The sequence below is a fragment of the Pyxicephalus adspersus genome, chromosome 1, assembly GCF_032062135.1.
Source record: "Pyxicephalus adspersus chromosome 1, UCB_Pads_2.0, whole genome shotgun sequence".
Lineage (NCBI taxonomy): Eukaryota > Metazoa > Chordata > Amphibia > Anura > Pyxicephalidae > Pyxicephalus > Pyxicephalus adspersus.
Window position 1 is genome coordinate 115,838,482 of NC_092858.1, and position 17,972 is coordinate 115,856,453.

Sequence of the window (17,972 nt, forward strand, 5' to 3'; positions counted from 1 at the left end):
TAGTAAACTGTAGGAGAGCTCCCACTGGTTTCCAATTTACATCATTCTGGCGGAGCGGGCAGTAAAAAAGTGGAGCAGTGTTCATTTGAGAAGGTAGGTGTAAATCTTTTATTTTACAACCTCTTGTAAAATAAAAGTTCTTAGAATTTGTAAGTTGGGCTGTAGGTACAATCTGGTTATTAAAAGAAAATTTTAAAAAACCATCAAAAGGTATCTAGCGACCATATTTTCTATCTAAGTTGTTCATTCTCAGCAGTGGAACTGATCACAATTTTTAACAGATTTATATATAGGCATTGATAAGTTTTTTAGTCTGAGTTTTTAAGCCAGCTGCAACTGGCTGCTTTTTCTTTGCAGCTTCAAAACACAATGTAAAAAAATGTATAGATGCATGTCTGAATAGATTGAATTTTTTTTTAAATGAGCATTTAGAAGTGCTGTTTTAATGCTGGGGAAAATGTTCATGTAAACTAGACCTTAACTAGCATACTTAACCACTTGCAGTTAAGGGATAGAAAGGGCACTGGTGAAAAACTGCCAGCACCAGAATCACTATGCAGGATAGGTAGGAGTGGAGAAACACCCCTGAGAATGGTAAGCTCACTCATCCAGTAAGACAGAGTGACATTAAATGGCACCAATTTTCTCTCTTTCAAGCAACACATCCTAACCTGCATTCACAACCTCCCCACCATCACTACACATACCAGTATGGCATGTGCAGTAATGGGAAATATCCACTGTTGTGTTATCATTGTGCTTGCAGACTACATCATATTTTGTCTCATCTCTAGTTGGTAGGAGGGTCAATCACATATGACTATGTGACACCCAACGTGGGAAGAGCAGTACATGCCAGACTACACTTCCCAGCATCTCTGTATTACAGTGGAAAACATTTATCTACAAGAGAAGGGGCAGATCTTATGGTCATAGAAAATAGGTAGTAAATGTCTTACAACAGTCTGTTAATAGGTAGCTAAAAGGAAGAAGAGGTCAGATAGCTGCACATTTACAGCCAACAACAATTACAGAAATGAATTTTGAATTTTTAGGCTTCCATTCCAAGCTTTGAGATCTAGCTTTCAAATGAACCTGTTAATTAGCTCAGTTTTATTATTAGTTTATATATATATTTATAGAGTGCTAACATATTATGCAGCACTTTACAAAGTCCATAGTTATGTTACTAGTCCCTCAAATTTTAAAACACTGTATTTGAAGTACCGTCTAAGAATTATGACTTTGTGCTGCAGATTACTAAAAGCTAAATGGTGCTTCCTCCAACAATATTATAGTGTCTCTCTACCTTTACATTGATCCTTCATGTTCCCTTGTGATATTTATGTCCATTGTGTGTAGCATAGTATATTTCTGTCTGCTCTACACATTTTAGTTATGTTGTTCCTGCACCATACAAAAATACATATTTAATTCAATAAATTAGTTACATTACTAAATCAATCCAACAGAACCTCTGGAACTTCAGATTAACTGATCCTTAGACACACTATGACACCAGTGCTAGCAAAATTAAAGACAGATGTTACAGTTCTTTATCTTTCAACCAGCCAAATTCCAACCACACCCAGCCAAAGCATTTTTATTTTAAAGTCTAAGCTAGATTCAAGCCCTAATACCGTAGTAATATGAAAAAACTGTGCTAACACATGCAGTGCAAAGCTTTTGCTACAATACTATGGAAATGGGAAGAGATCTTTAAACTTTAAATCTCCTTTCACTATAACAGGACAAATTTGTTTTCTATACCTACTACAAAAAGTGAAAGGACAATTTCTGTTCCGACAGATATTACTAGAACAGGTGATTGTAACCGATCACCTCTCTAAAAAGAGATTGGGTTGTGGCATTGCAGGCACACTGTCTTAGTGTCTTGGGGTGCAATTTCAAATTATATATGGTACCACAAAATAACTGGAGAATCCTTTTTTTGCATGTATTAGTGTTGTGTATATACCTAAAAAAAATGTTTTCCCATTACATTTAACAGTAGGTTCTTTGCCATCAGCTAAGCCATATAAGCCTGTCATATGACCAAATTACAAGTTTTGCTGTAGTTGATTGCATATTCTATAACCATGTACATTGCATAGTGCTAGTGGCTGCCTAGGAACCTGTTTACTGATCAAAAAAGAACAAAAAAAGAAAGTGCTGACAGTTACCTTGAATGACAAGCTGTTGGGAGACCAGAGGAAAAATCATATTTTTAATACTACTAGTAAACCTCTCACCTCCAACTGCAGCCATTGTTTGGGAACGGTTTTAGTGAATAAGGTTTGCAGAATATGTGTACAGACTGTATTATAGTAGGCTGTATGTAAAGTAGAAATATGCCAAGGATGGGCCAGCAGGCATTATTTGCAGTACAGGAATGAGAAATTTATGACAACAGGCAGTGTATGTAGTGTATACAGCAGTATGTGCAGAAAAGCTATGATATGAGCGAGTGATACCTGTAAATGAGACATGAGTTTGCTGGAGAGATGTCTACCAGCAAAGGGGTAAGGCTATAGTGGAGGGATGTCTATGAGTGGGAAAAGTGCTTCAGGGAGTAAATGGGTTACTGTTTGAGTGATGCCAATTTTTATTCATCCCAATATTTCGGCAAAAAAAAACATTTAAAAAGTAATTTTTTTTTTTAAATAATAAATATGTGGTTATGCCGAATAAATAAATGTCAGTTATGTCAACCTTCAAAATTGCATGCACACATGAAAAAATATGTTACCCAAAAGAGCTACTCTTTAAAAGCCTTAGAAGCGTTCTTTCACCAAAGTGATTCAGCAAACAGCCTATGCATGGTTTGGCGATAATGGAGAAAAAGATGCTGTAGTAGCATTGCATGTGATATTTCCAATGGGTCAACCCTTTGAGGTTATCATGAAGTCTTTTAGCTATCCTGACACTGGTTCTAGTGTTAAATCTGCCCACAACGGACCTCAATTGCAGCTTGGCAGAAAAGTTTGACAGATGTGCACTCTGAGTACCTTGTAAACTAATAGAATACTTATAACTACCTATAGATATGGACCTCTACACGACACTAAACAAATTTGTATTTGAACTCATTAAACATGGCAATTGAAACCAACACGCTTCTTTAAATAGATTTGTAAATATTATTATTATTCAGTTTCTCATTTTGAAATAATTAGAAAGCTTGTGTTCATTCCAGCAAAGTTGGTGGCACTGGTGGACTGCATTCCAATATTTTATAAAGCAGGTATGCTAAAGTGTATATAAACCCAGAAACTATAAGGTATTTTATGTTAGTTTATGTTGAAGTAAAATGTTAGGTTTTGTTGTTGATCTGAGGTTGTATTTACCAACTTTTAGGACCAGATGATTTTTTTCGATTATGTCCTGATACGTGAAATCTTAGAATTGAAAGAGGATGTACTTCTTTCCCATGACTAAATACCAATGGGGAGGAGAACAATTAAAGATTGCCAAGGATACTTAAAGTCCACCCAAATCAAAAACTAAAAAAGCAAATATGAATAGCTGTCATGTTGATAGCTGAATTCAAGCAGTGTATATAATCAGAGTGTCAGACAAATTACCTTATTTATTTGCGAAATGTGTTTACTGCACTGAATACCTCTTATGTATGAGTAAGCGGGAGGGTCAATCATATGTGAAACATGAGACACCCAATTTAGAATGTCATAGACTGTCATTGCAAGACTACATTTTGAATCATCTCTGCATTACAGTAGACAATAGTGCATGCTAATCAGGAGGCAGAACTTGTAAACACATGAAGTTGGTGGTGAGCTATAGCTACATACCACAATCTGTAAACAGAAAACTGAAAGGTCCTGTACACAGCTACACCATGTTTAAATAAGAAAGACTAAGTCAAAACGCTGAAGCATGTGTGAAAAATTAACACCCTTACAACTTCCATAGATACTGGGTCCCCTACTAATTTCTATGGAAGTTTAAGGGTGTTATTTTTTACACATGGTTTAGAAATTTTACTTGATTAAACAGCTCAACAAAAAAAAAAAACTTTCAATATATTAAGTGTATTTCAGGTCTGCTAAATCTAGAAATGACAGTTTAATTGAATTGGCTCTAGTTCTTGTGATACAGGAATCTGAATAGATGATTCTACTAACATCAAATGTTAAAACAGCATATTATTATCAATCTTTATTTACACCGATGTTTTGCATTTTATATAATAAATGTAGCAATATTTTAATGAAGAAGTTGTTTAACCTACCTAGCGTTCTAATCCTGTCCAACTTTCTGTGCAAAAAGCGTTACAATTTTTTTGCATGGAAATTTATTTTACATTGTAGGCTATAATTCTTAGGCATAACTCCCTATAATATGTCAAATAAATAAATAAAAATATGTCCAATAGTTAATAAATTTAATAATAAACTTAAAAAGAAAAATCTGTTAAAAAAAGTTTAAAATGTAATTAATCTACTACTACTGTACAGTAACATATAAAAATATATATAATATAATTATATATATATTATATGAAGATTTCTTTGTATTGGACTCAGTACAGCTATTTTGTATTGAACCCAATTTCCCGCCGCTCCGCCTGCAAGAACTGGCGCCCGCACCAACATCACGGGAAAGAAACCCCGTAGATCTCAGCTCTTCACTTCGTGCCTAGAGATCCGAGGGAGAAAACGTGTCCCCAGCACCTGCGGGGACCAGAAGGACGAAGGGGGACGACAACAGAGCAAGGTAAGTGGGATTTTTCTTAGTGTGACTCAGACTTATCGCAAGTAAAATGCACCCCGACTCACACTCGGGATTACTGCTAGGGGGGTTAAATGACCCTAATGTACTTTGCTACATTTGTGGTGAATATTCTTAGCAAAAACCGAGAAGAAACATTACAGAATTTGTTAAACAAGTGTAGGGTACTGTCTTTTTCTATCTGCTAGCTGTTGTAACTTTGTAAAATCCAATAAAGTTGTTGAAATGTTTCCTGCCCCTGATAGTGGCCTTAGAAACCCCATCAAGATATAAGAAAATGCAGGAAGTACAGGGGCAAAGATGAGAACATGTGCTCAGCCAGAGTAAGTGCCTGCATTCCTTCCAGAACACACTGACTGCCGTGTGTAGTGCAGTATTATATCATTACCCCCTGTATTGATAGGGTATATGTGATATCTGTTATCAGAGATCATTTTGGGAAATCCGTACTGTCAGTGTATCAGCTACATACACAAATATAAATTGGCTATGCTTTTCAGTTATCTTTGCTGATCTGCACCCTCTGTCTGGTTACATCTAGCATAGGTTAGGCATCCGATGGCCTATAGGTAGCAGAGGTCCAGTTGCATTGGCAGATTAGTGTGATTGCTAGGGTCTAAGTGGTAGTGCAGATAGATTGTTCCTGAACTGTAGAGACTTTGCCTGCATCCCTGCATTGCAGGATCACAGCATACACAGCCCAATTGCAAGTTGCCCTTTGCCGTTGCCGGCTTGTTGCCGTTTTCAGGATAATCTCATCAGGACATCTTTGCTACAAACATCAGGTATTTGTGGTTATAGACTTTATATATACTCGGGTATATCTGTGCACAATTCTCCTCAGGCTATGTGTACTCGTTGATGTTTATTGATTGTAAATATTATTACTATTTTGAGATATAAAGCCTTCAAATACTCCAACTTGTGTGTTCATTTAGCTGCAATGGTTAATGTTGTATGCTGGGTGTAGTGGTTCCTCGGGTGCTGTTTTATATTACTGTTAATATAAGACAGACCCTTGTCCTGGGTATAGGCACTGCCAACTTTATTAGTATCCTCAATCTTCCACGTAGCATAGGCCCGGGATCCTCTCTGTTATCTACAGGTTAGTGCCATAGCCAGGTTTGTGAGGGTCATTTACATGACCCCCCTCCCCTCATAGCAAGGCTACACAAGCATATCCTGCATATTTTGGTATTAAACTGAGGGACCAAGATAAGTATTGGGCTCCTCATATGGTATGCAAAACTTGTGTAGAATGCTACATCAGTGGAAAACTGGAAATCTGAAATAGGTGTACCTATGGTATGGTTCGTTACAAGAAAAACAAGTGGGAGTACCCTGATTTGGAATCAGCAAGACGACCTGGTGCTGATGTTCCCATACCAGTGTTCAGTACACTCCCTGATAATCCTGTATCTTACATGGAGGATATACAGGGTTTGGAGTGTAATCCAGGAGTTAGCAGTGAAGTGAATATGAAGGAAGTGTTTGATCAAACCAGCAGTTCTCCCAAGAAAAGCTCAATGATTTAATATGTGACCTAAGTCTGTCAAAACAAGCATCTGAACTTTTAGCATCCAGGCTGAAAGAAAATAATTGTCTGGAACCAGAAGTTAAAATAACGGTTTATAGGACAAGAAAGTTAACAATCCTACCGTATTTCAATGAAAACTGGAGACTTTGTGAACTGTTGTAACATCCCTGGGGTACTAGCCCATATGGGAGTACCAGAATATAGAGCAGAAGACTGGCGGCTTTTCATAGACAGTTCCACTCGAAGTTTGAAATCTGTTTTACTGCATAATGGCAACTGCTATTCATTAATTTCAATTAGTCACTCAACAAAACTTAAAGAAGAATATGAAAATCTCAAAATGGTCTTACAAAAGCTTTGCTATCATGAACACCAATGGTCCATATGTGTTGATTTAAAAATTGTGATCTTCCTACATGGACAGCAAAGTGGATACACAAAGTTATCATGTTTCATCTGCTTTTGGGATAGTAGAGCAGAGCAGAATCACTGGAAAAAAGTGACATGGCCTCCAAAGGGAAAACATGAAAAAAGGTGCTTTTTTGATTAGTTCTGGAAATATACTGAACATAGAATATATTTGTCACGCTTAGGGAGACAGGGCAACCAGGGGGGCGCTATGGCTTGCGCAGAGGTGGTGTGAGCCCTGAGAACGGCCAAGGTTGCGGTCCTTTGACACACCAAGGTGGGCAAAACACGGTACCAAATCACAAAGCAGGGGTATAGTCGAGAAAGGCCAGGGCCAAGGCAGGCAGCAAGCAAGAGAGATCAGGTCACACGCCAGGGGTCAATTGCCAGGGCGGACACAGGGAACACAGGAAACAATGGAAGCAACAAGAAGCACAGGTGACACAGGAAAATCCACAGACAGACAGGAACACTGGAACAGCACAGGGAAGTTAGCTGGAAACCAACAGACTGGCCATTGAGCGGTTAACGCAGGAGCCGGACAGAGGAAACACTGAATTAGCCAACAGGTGTACAGGAACTAGTTCAACAGAACTAGGGGCTTGGCATCTGTAGTGCACAATTGCTGAGTGCTGTATCTGAACTATTTAAAAAGCCAGGGATGGTTAAGAGGCTATTTCCAGATTGGCCAGCGAGTTGGACGAAGCTTATAAATCTTGGGAATGAAGGCACGGCCAGAGTCAGAACTGCCCGCATGCACAGGATAGAGATGCCTGCGCTTTAGAGGGGAAGAGGTAAATGTGACAATATTGACATCAAGTATTTCAAAACAAAATTTTGTATTCGTAGGCATAGCTAGTTTATTTTGCTTAATTTTCATGTTTCATTAGTTTTCAATGAGGTCAATATTAAGGTTATTTCAAAAACTAGAGCCAATATAGCGAAACCAATACCATATTTGTTGACCAGTGTTATCAATTAAGCTACGTACACACGTCAGATTTTTATCGCCCGATAATCGGCATCGGCCAATTATCGGGCGAAAATCTGCCGTGTGTACAGTCGGTGTCGTCCATCGTCCGGACGACCGACCTGCCGGATCCACGGACGATGGACGACAGCCGATCCTAATGAAAGGGAAGGGGAGAGCGCGCAGCAGGGTGCCGCTCCGTCGCTCTCCCCCTCCCCTCTCCATAGAGCATGAACGGTGCTGTATGTACAGCACCGTTCATGCATCGTGCAGTCCTTTGTCGTTGGAAAGGATCGTGAAAGATCCTTTCCAACGACAAAAATTGGAAGTGTGTACGCAGCTTAAGTCTGACCAACTCTAAAAAGCAGTTTCGTTTGTGTGAGACATTCAGGTGTGTTTAACACACTCTCTAAAAGAAAATACATGCAATGATCTTAGGAGAAGCAATTGCTGCTACCCATCGATTTGGGAAGGATCGTAGAGCAATTTCCATACATTTACAACTACAGTGAAAAAGAATATTTACAAAGGAAGAACATTCAAGACAACTGCCAACCCACAAGAGCAAATCTACAACTGAATGGCTAAAAAATAAATATAAAAAATAAATAATTTAAATTAAAAAAAAATTCAAAGTGTTGCATTGGCCCAGTCAATGTACAGAATCATGCACTATACGATCGTTCAAAATAATCGTGCATAATAGTTGATTGGTCGTCAATCGTTCATTTTGCAATGACAATTATTGCACGTGTGTACGTAGCCTTAGACTTATTGCGGGTCCAAAGTTTGGGCCACCAGGGTACCTTGGCATCTTATTTACATGAAAAAATTTACATGCAAAAAATTTTAACTTAAATTTAGTACACATTATTAAATATGTGCATCAAACACACCAAAGCATGCAAACTTGTATTCTTACAAAAATCTTACATCCACAATCTAAATGTTTTAGATATACTGCATCTAAAGCAATTAACATACTGTATTTTCCGGCGTATAAGGCGACTGGGCGTATAAGACGACCCCCCACTCTAACCAATCAGTTGGGGGTCGTGTTATACGCCCAGTATTGTACTGTTCCTTCTGCCTGTCAGATCTCGCTATTGTGCGAGAACTGAGAGGCAGAAGGAACTGTACACTACTAGTTCTAAGGAATGAATGGGCGTGTTCCTTCCTAATGAATGGGCGTGTTCTAGTGGAGAGCCAATCCAGGCTCTCCACTGGAGATCCAATCCAGGCTCAAGTCCTCCTGTGCAGGCTCGCGTTCTCCTGTGCAGCTTGCACAGGAGGACTCGCGGGGACTCGACTCGTGGGGACACCAGACGTGAAGCAAGCTGCAGGTAAGTACCGGTACCCGGCGTATAAGACGACCCCCGACTTTGGCACAGATTTTTCGGGGTTAAAAAGTCGTCTTATATGCCGGAAAATACGGTAAATGCTAAATCCAGTTTTTATAGAAACAAAGTTAAGGCTATGTACACACTTCAGATGATTCTCAATACACAATAAACATAAAGAGAGACAGCAGTGGGGTGCCGCTCAATCGTTCTTCCCCTCTCCTCTCTATAGGCCATAACAGGTCTTTATATTCAGCACTCGTTTCTTTATCTTTCAGTTGTTTGTCGCCAATAATCGAGCATGTGTACGTAGCCTTACACAAGACACATTAAAAACATATCAAAAGTTGTTTTCTAGATGAACAGCATTACACTGTAAATATCATACATATTGGCACAATATCTACTCGGATGCATCAATAACAGTTTAATCTGACTGACAACATAGGAAGATTCATACCAAAAGGAGCTGAATGACGGCTCTGGAGGTAACAAGAAGGTATTAATTACCATGCACACCCTGCCTTGAAAAGTACAGCAGCTCCCCGACTGGCAGGAAGCATAGCTCATAATAGTTCACAAAGCTAATTTCACGTAAAGATTTCAAAAGATGCTACAAAGAGAGGGAAAACATTTTACCTACAGTCCCATTTTTGGAAAATTTCAACTAACCCACTTTTTTTCCCCAAATGTTAAGCTAGGTACTAGTCAATTCTTCCTATTTCTAAGCAGGTAAAATAAATTTTACGTTATTTTAATTATATCAACAAGGCTGGATTTACACTGTTGAATTAACACATATAATTCCATTAACACAAAAGGTAAAGTGTGTTAAGTCAGTGCAGTCATGTAAATGGGTTATCAGACACCCAAAAATGGATCAAAAATGTCTAATGTACAATTTTATGTAACACGGAGCACTACAATAGATATCAATATCAATACTGATGCCTCTGCCATGCACTTTGAGCCCAACCTAACTAGTCAAATTCAGATTCAAAGTAAATGTAAACAAAAGAAATAAGATAAATTTACTTATTTTTTTATCTACAATCACAGTGTATATCTTTCCAACATAAAATGTGTATTTCATATTTTCATTAGCGCATCTGATTAGGTTTCAATCACCAATGAATATGTAATGTTATTTAATAAACAAGGCACAAACATGAATGCATTTGTTAGAAACACAGACATACGTATTACAGTATATGAAACACGGGTATGTGTTTATATGACAGATACAAACTGTCAAGGTATATATTGTGTTACGTCCTCTCAGGATCCCATTTCTCACATACCAAAGTAATGTCGGATACAGCAGTTCCCAGATCAAACATAGGCTTTATCCCAGTTTGCAACAAATAATAAATTATAGTTATTTGGGATAACAATCTGTCAGATTTATTATAAAAAATCTCACAGCCATTTCACAAATTTAAAAAGTAACAGCATAAAACATAGGTTTAAAAAGGTATATGATTTACAAATAGTATTTAAGCACAGGGTCCTCTCTTGCTCCCGTATCATTGTTTCTATTCGTCTGTCCTTTGCCACCCCTATTTTATGTACAGCACTGTGTAATATGTTGGCACTATAATGAATACAGTTTATTAATACAAATAATCATAAATGATAATAATGTCATAGGTAACATATTCAAAAAAACACCCTATAGATGTACAAACCAATTTTGACAGACTTCATGCTTTACTTCAAGGAGCAGGGAAAATGTTTTCAAAGGAAAATAAACACACATTGTTTACTTTTCTATTAACCCATAAATCTATACAATAATGCTCCAGCTCGCATGGATATCTAGATATGTATGCCTAATAATTATAATGATGCATGTTCAAACAAAGACAAGGAAAAAACTATAGACCTTGAGATTATCACTTGAGCCTCAGTGGTCTGCCACAGGCCTATCATTTAAGTGAACCCTTGTACCTTTTTTGTGAATGCTGCTGCTGCAGACTGTCGCATGATTTGCAGAAGAAGCATGACTTTTGGTCACAGCAGTTGTAGTCTTGAGATCTGTACTGTGGCTGCAGCTGAATGCAAATATTGTTGCCCACAGTGTGGTTTGCCTCTCTGGGCTGCACATCTTAGGACTATTGTACTATTACTGTGTCACAGGAGCTAAATGTTTAGTTTTGAGTCCAAAACCCCCCACAACAGGATAACATGGACCAGAAATTGTATGAGAAATGTACCTTATCTAGCTGCATACTTACCTACGTTATTTCAAACATTAAACCTAAATAGACTTTTGCCAAGAAAACCCTCTGCTACCTAGTCCCTTTCTTGCTACAATATTATTCTTAGGGTTTGACATTCACCCTAAATCGTGAGAAAGAATATCTTTCCTAACTAGAATATATAAAATTCTCCCTGCTTAGTCTAAGTAAAAGAATTCTGTGAACAGGGGAACCTTATGTCACATAACTGTGACAGATCACCTGCCCCAGTGTTCTTGTTTTTCCCCTTCATTTACCATTTTACATGTGGTTTGGGACTCCCTCCTCTTTGAAGAGAAATTGTCTCAATTGCTGTTGAATCCATATAACAGAAACTGAAGGGAAGTCCCCCCAACAGAAAAAATCAAAACATAAATCCCCAGCGGTTTCTCTATAAAAAATGCCTATACATACACATTGAAAACAGGAGTCTTCAATTCAGTCCTCAAGGGTCAGGTTTAACACTCATCTGTAGTGTTTAATTAATAGGTAGCAATAAATAAAGTGAACAATGGTTTACAAAATACACTAAACACTGCAGTTAAGGACCCCTGTATTAAAGGCACAAGCTGAAAATCAAACAGCATTAGGGTTTACAGTGTTATAACTTCCCATTTCAGGTTCAGAAAATTTTACAGCCAAAGAGTAGAGTAGACACAACAGAACTTACAGACACTGACATGTTATCTCTGACAACACAAATGCAGCAATAAAATTGACAACGATAAGAAAACAGACCTGTAAAATCACGTAACAATGCAAATACAGTAGAAAGCTGGTTACACCCATATGTATACAGTATGCCTGATAATTGATAAAATGGGTAAAGTCCAAAGACTTGTGCACTAGTTTCTACATGCAGAAACATCCGAATCCTCACAAGAATGTAGCCCCTGCTTGAAATAAATTCATGTTTCACACGTGTTTATTGTAGTACAGCTGTTATACCTTCCCCCTGAATTTCACCTGTTCACCTATGAGCTTGAGTTGAAGTGACAAGTTCCACACTGATACTAAGAACCGCCCAAGCTGCAAATCCACTGTACAACGCCAAAACACCTTTTACACAGCCAAAGCAGTCCCACCTACAGCAAAAACCTTGTACTCTGTGTACACTGGCAGATCAGGTATAATTGTCATATCTCAGAGAACTGCTTTCCTGCTAGAACAACAATTTACAGGTTTATATTAATCTCCTCATTAAGCATATCAGAAATCACCTCCCAACCTCTTATTCCTACCTCTCATATCCCTACCATTCTTCAATGAATCCAATAAAATTCTATTGTGGTTGTTAGCCTACATACATACCCCAGATGTCATCCGAGATGAATAATCTGACATGTAAATCTGTACCCTGATTCCAGGGCAGATTGATGAATGACCTTCCTATGGGGGAGAGCGCAGAGGGGTGCCTCTCATTCATTCTCCCCTCTACCCTCTCTATTGAACAGAATGGATCTGTGTGTATAGCACTTGTGTGTCCTTCTGTCCCTAAAACATCATCACAGATTATTGACCAAATATTTTTCTTTTTTACCTGTTGGCCTAGGAAGAAAGTACATGTCTTGTAAGAGAGGTGAAATTAACACATTAATGTTAAAATCTACGTGCTAAGCTGCTGGTTTCTCAATGCAGACTGTACAAAAAGTAAGTGGCAGTGAGCTAAAGATCTTCTACAATCTTTATAATACGCTATGTGTGCCAGTGCTTCCACTGTCCATAAACATGCACATAGACACTTGGACCTGTTTATAGAACCACCATACATCTGTACTGCATTACCACAATTTTATAGACTTTATGGATGCAGTTAGGTGTATGTTACACAATTTGTCACTAGTGTAGCTAGGCATTATACTGAGTGCTGACATCTCAGAAAACTGTGTACAATGGCTGTCCTAAGCTCAACAACCATAATTTGCCTGCATTGCATAGAAAGGCATAGAGACCCAGTAATTATATCATTAGGGCTAAATTAAGGTAAATAATAAAAACAGAAAGGTCTGGACATATGGCGAAATATTCCCTTTCAGTGGAACTGCAAGGGTCAAATGTTTGTTGCAGAATGCATGTCTAGCATACCTTGCTCCCTCTGCCCCCATCACTCCTCTTTCTGACCTTTGGGGTTGTGGGTGGGACACTGGCATCAAAACTTTCAATGGAGGACCTAGGATCCTAGGCTCACACCTTATAAATAGCATTGACTTCTCTCAAAAGCAATAGAAATCTTGCTTACAGGGACTAACCCCCATGCCTGTCATTCAAATTTGCAACTATGGAAACTTTTCTATTGTGGCTCTCACATCTGAAGACCAACATCAATAATGAAGGGCAGCACAAGTCATTTTAGCACTATTGTTACAAGCATTAAACAATTTTAAGCCATCTTCACTTGTACTCAGACAATATTAGGTAGGTGAGCATAATTAATCTAAGACAACAGGCAAAGCTATGGCCTCAACTAATTTATTATAATATCTCTTTACACATCATAATAAACCCATTTTTTTCTTGCAATGCACACCATTTATCTGGCCAATGAGAGGCAAAAGACACAAATGGTCCTGTGAATAAATTACTGCAGAGTTTTATACACAAACACTGAAAATCCTGCCTGTGGAAGTCAAAGGCTTTCAGGAATCAGCTCTGGTGATGTCACTCTTCCATTACAAATGCTTTTTCATATTGGATATAGATATGACACTATAGAGCTAACACTTTGTCTACCTTAAAGAAGAGCCTGATTAAAACACTATTTGCTTGCAAAAACAATTTTCAATTTACCTTTTTACTTAAACTTAGTTTAAGCAGACACTTTGCAAACTGAATGTTAGTAAGGAGGGTAAAGCATTGTTTTCTTTAAGAAACCAACCAAATAAATGGTTGGTAAAATCACGCTTTTAATATATACCATGTACATGATTTATAATGAACATATAGCATCACTTTATTTATCACAGTGCTACTAACATTCTTTAGTTTTTTAGCAATTTAACTTATTTTGGTCAATAGGTAACATACAATATAAAGTACACCATGCAGTGGTCAGGTGTATGGGCAGTAGGTTCAGGATAAAAATGGTATATAACATGTAAAATATAGGATAGAGAAAAGGAGGTAATAATGTAAAGCATAGAGAAGGAATGGTAGGGAGTTGCCTGGTTAAGGCTCCCTTCCCCATAGGACTGTGTATCTGGCACTTTCTTTGCTCCTCTTCTTGACAGGTGTTATACTGAAGTCAGCTGAACTCTTAATTCTAGAAGGGGCTCTAAAACAAAGATTGACAAAGTTGTAGGGCCTTAAAGACTGTAGAGTCTTCTACTATTTTTATGCCACATAGCCTGGTTTGAAAAAAAAAATGTAAAAACCCCCAAAAATTCATGCAAACACAGTATCTGTGTTTTTTAGTGTTATTAAATAATGCTTGTGTCAACTAGTGCTAAAAATCTGTTTGTACAGCTTAAGCTAAAGTAGTAGTGGCTGGATATTTATTAATTGCCGGACGGTATGAGAGTGGACAGTATTTGCAGCAGAGGCTCAGAGCTAAATGACATAAAAAAAACAACCAGGGAAAATGCCTAGTAAGCTTCTGGTTTTATTGTGCTTTAAATGTAAGTTACAAAAATACTGCAGTCACCTCACCTTGAGCCAAGAAGAGAAACCATGCCTTTCCCGATAACGCTTCCAAAGAAGATATTTGAATTGAGGCACTGTCATTTTAGCCATATGCTGAGAATAAGGAGGGTGGAACGCTGAAGTTAATCTGCAGTCACTCAAGGATGTGGTTACATAAATCAGTGCTAGCCTTCTCAGCTTCTGCACGCACATATCTGTCTCCTTCCCATCACAAGACTTTGTCAACACAGAATACCACCAGAATATTCTTGCAATTGCCTGTGTTGTGTCAGCGGGTTAAAAACAATTGAGCACAGCAAAAAAAAGCCGTGCAAGAAGGAAAGTGAAAAGGGAATAAAAGTTTTTGCAAGAGGGAAAGTGAAAAGAAGTCTTACAGTCCAAAGTCTGCACACAGCTGATGAGTTTATCAGCAACCCAAATCATTTAGTAATATAAAAATTATCAAAATAACCTGCTGAAGTTTAATCCTTGCATCAGAATGGACAACGTTGGGTTGGTCTGAATATTTAAGAAACTGCAGATCTGCTAGGATTTTTATGCACCACCAGAGTTCACAGAGTACCATACGAAAGAAAGGAACAATATGCAGTAAGAGCCATTTCTCTGGGCAGTAATGCGTTGTTGATGCCAGAGGTCAGATAGGAATGGCCAAACTGGTTCGAGCAAATAGACAACAGTAACTGAAATAACCACATGCTCTTCTGCATAGCTTTGTTGTAACAAAACATTGACCCTTGAAGCAGAAGGGCTACAGCAGCAGGAGATCACACCTGGTACCACTCCTGCCAGCTAAAAACAGGCACCTAAGGCTAAAATTTGCATGAGCTCACCAAAATTGGACAAGAGAAGGTCAGTAAAAACATGGATCCATTCTTCTTGTATCAATGGTTCAGTCTGGTGGTGTAATGATATTGGAATTTTCTTAGCACACTTTGGGCCCCTTACTACCAAAACCTGTGCCAAACCTGTAACCTCCTGGGATATATATGTCATGTATTCCAGGTGGCTTTGGGCTGCTCTCCCAGAATGTAAAAAAATAGTGTCAATCTCAACCATGCTCAGTGAAATTGGCACGTTTTTTTTCACTACATTTACCGGAAACTGGGTATCTTGCACCTAGGCAGTGCAAGATCAAGTGAAGGAAAAGAAGGAAGAAGATGGCAGCACCCACAGGTTCCCGCTCCAGAAAGAAGAAAAAATCTGGAATGACTTGGGACTAACTGGAATCTGAATGCAGAGGGATTGGGGGCTCTTGGAAAGTAAAGGTAGGTGTGTTTTTTTTTTTAATGAAAGTTCCAATTAAAGGCTTAGAAAGAGGTTATACCCAGCAAGGTCTCTCCTACAAACTAGCAGCACACACAGCTCTGCTTCCACCTAGTTAGGAGTGTAGATTTATGCCTACAAATGCATATCTATACGACAATAGAAAGTTTACAGAGAACAGTTTTACAAAATTACTATTTAAATTGTTAATATGCAAAAGTAAATCCAAAGGCAATTAGCTGCAAAGCAGGCCAAGAAAAGTGTTTCTGCTAAAACTACCCGAAAAACTATTCCACAGCTAAATACAAACTGTTAGATTATGCTGTTGTGGAGACTGCCCTTAAAACTACTTATCTTCCATAACACATGTACAGCTTTAAGGCAATACCAAAGCCTAAAATTTTAAAAAATGTTTGTTTCCTGTGTGTCACCCTTGAAGCCTCAAAGAACAATTTTTTTTGCCCACATAAACTTGAACAGGATTCACAGCTGAGTTTGGATTTGCCAAACCCCCTGATAAATTGAACCCAAGCAGGTTTACTCATCACAGCTTGCATTGCACCAATACAAAGATGATATGTATGAAGTTTGTCTGCTGTAAATGTTTGTGTTCTGTGACTGTGTTTCTGCAAGCACATAATAACAATAAAAAGGGGAGAGAAGCAGATAAACATGAGGAGAATTACAGAATTGTTGGCGATGTTCTGCATCCTAACTGATACACTTTCTCATTCTGTTTTATAGTGCAAAAGAACGCTTGTTTTTTTATAAATATATGTACACACACACACACACACACAGACAGACAGGTCCAAAAGCATTACAAAAGAAAGTAATATCAAAATAAAGCCTTTTAAAACAATAAAATGTATGATTTGTCTCAGTTTCTATTAGTTGATTGAATGTTAGTTATTGATTTTATGCTACACATTTGGAATGCAATGTCCTCATGTTTTAAATGTATATCTGGTCCCCCTTTGGCTTGTTTGCAGCTGGATCCCAAAGAAATCGTATAAGCCACCACACTAAAACATAATAATGGAAATGCATTTGCATGTGTTGTGTTGTGAGCTGGAAGGGCAACATGTTACAAAATTAGACAGTGACTAAGCATAGTGGAACTTGGCGACAGAGCTCCAGATTCTTTAAATACCTAACACTAACTAAGCAAAAAAAAAAAATAGATTTATGCTTTTGAAACAGTGTGAACTTTATATATAGAAGATAATGAAGCGTGAAAACTTTGCTATGTCTATTCTGTATCACGCACAAAGCCATCATAAAGTCAAAAAAAACAAAGGTGATTTCTTGTTTTGTGACACATATAGGTTATTTCATTATCTTTTTTCTTCACATCAACAACAATCCTTTTGGGCATATGTTAACCACATTACAAGGCAGAGTCTGAAATGTAAAATCACAGAAGTATTCAGGGCTAGACCTAATAATATGGCACACAAGAGCCATTGCCTGTGACAATCGGGTTAACAGCATCACGTGTCAGAATATACAAACTGAAATAATAAGTCTTTGAGCCACCTCTAAACACTTTTAGCCTAATTTACCAACCACATGGCGAGTGTTCGCAATGAAAGTTTTAGAGGAAGGGAGAGATAAAATGTATGTAAATCCAATTACTTTCATTTGCTCTCTTTGGGGCAGGTATATATACCATTGAAAGTGTTCTGGTATATCTGTTCAGGAAAATATAAAAAAACAAATGTCAGAAATTTAAAGCTGTACTGTTTTGTGCACAATACTTATGTTACCTCAAGAAGAGTAACTCTCCCCAGTTCTTACCTTGGAACTACAAAATTTTTAGC

At 38.0% G+C, this 17,972-nt stretch overlaps 1 protein-coding gene across 11 annotated transcripts in view; it reads right to left on the bottom strand.

The window, feature by feature from the left end:
- PLEKHA6 (pleckstrin homology domain containing A6) overlaps positions 1-17,972 on the bottom strand; it is a 161,327-nt gene that overhangs the window by 115,039 nt on the left and 28,316 nt on the right. For 4 of the 11 annotated variants that reach the window (XM_072424673.1, XM_072424638.1, XM_072424599.1 and 1 more), the window contains exon 1: positions 14,893-15,053. The exons of 3 other annotated variants lie outside the window; for them this stretch is intronic. The gene's annotated coding sequence lies outside the window, so the exon portion shown is untranslated. Of the gene's footprint in view, positions 1-14,892; positions 15,055-17,972 lie in introns of those variants that run through there. 4 more of the 11 variants (XM_072424657.1, XM_072424647.1, XM_072424680.1 and 1 more) reach the window with 2 other exon arrangements.